Source organism: Triticum aestivum, chromosome 4A (assembly GCF_018294505.1).
Source record: "Triticum aestivum cultivar Chinese Spring chromosome 4A, IWGSC CS RefSeq v2.1, whole genome shotgun sequence".
Classification (NCBI taxonomy): Eukaryota; Viridiplantae; Streptophyta; class Magnoliopsida; order Poales; family Poaceae; genus Triticum; species Triticum aestivum.
In genome coordinates, this window is record NC_057803.1 from 633,863,320 (window position 1) to 633,864,445 (window position 1,126).

The window sequence follows — 1,126 nt, forward strand, 5'->3', positions numbered from 1 at the left end:
CGTCGCCGGAGGATACCGGCGGGTGAAGCCCTCGCCGGTGGACGGCGGCGGCGGGGCCCTTGTCCGTGAGCTCGCGCGCTGCTGTTTGTGCGCTGGAGCGGCGGGAACGCGCGGTGGCGACGCAGGCGGTCGTCTGCGCTCCGGGGAGGCCGTGATGGTGTGGAACGCGTGCGCAGTGGCGCTGCTGTGGCGGTGGCCGGCCGCTGCTGCGAGCGGCAGAGATGAGGGCGCCCAGGTCTGGGCTGCGCGTTTCTGCCCCCACCCACCCGTCCCCCTCCTTCCACCCCTCCCGGCCGCCGCCGGTGGTAGCCGCTGGGCGGGTGAGCACGCGCCCGGCGGTCCTTGACGGCTGCTGCTCTGCTGTGCCCCGGCGGTTCCTGGCGGCGGATGCTGCGGGCCGGCGTGGCGGCGGCGCGGTGCAGGTGGCTGTTGTCGCCTGCTCGTCGCGCTCCCGGCGGTGGCCGGCCTGCTGGCGCTGCGCCGGTCGGTGCTCCTCCTGCGACTACAACGTTCCTAGGCATCCCTCCATGTGTGCTGGTCTTCTCCGACGTTCTTCTCCATGCCCGGTCTGCCATTGCATCTGAGGTCCTTGTTCATGGGTCGGGGCGAAATCCCCGCGCGGCGACGGCCTGCGCTGTCAACGGCGACGCCCGAGGGTGCCGTCACCTCCTTGGAGGCGTTGGCATGACCCTGACCAGATCTCCTCCTCGAGCACCGGGAGAAATCCCAGGTCCGGCCTCCCGGACCGAGCAGCGGCGGCGTCTCAGCGCCGTTCCCCTCTTGTAGGCGCTGCTTTGGCTGCAAGTAGTGTTTGATGCGGCAGATGGAGGCTGGTGATGCATTGCTCTGGCGTAGACTGCTACACAGGGAGCGGATCGCAATGTATGCCAGTGCCCGCGCTTCTCCAAAGATTGCTACACCAGTTCCTGTTGATCCCTGCCCTTCACCCGCCGACTAGGCACATGGGTGAGAGGTACGTTGGCCTGGGCAGTCCTGGAGCTGTCTGGCAATGGCAGTGACGCCGCCCTGCTGGGCGAGGCCTAATGTCGTTGCGTGTCTGTAGTTGAGGGCACCTCCTCACCTAGTTGTAGTCGCTTGGTGAGGACGGTCGTGTATATGTGTGTGT

The 1,126-nt window shown here is 67.9% G+C and overlaps 1 protein-coding gene across 4 annotated transcripts in view; it reads right to left on the reverse strand.

Annotated features, from left to right (window-relative positions):
• The window catches only part of LOC123087791 (tRNA:m(4)X modification enzyme TRM13), a 6,204-nt gene that overhangs the window by 1,715 nt on the left and 3,363 nt on the right, over window positions 1-1,126 (reverse strand). The window lies entirely within an intron of this gene.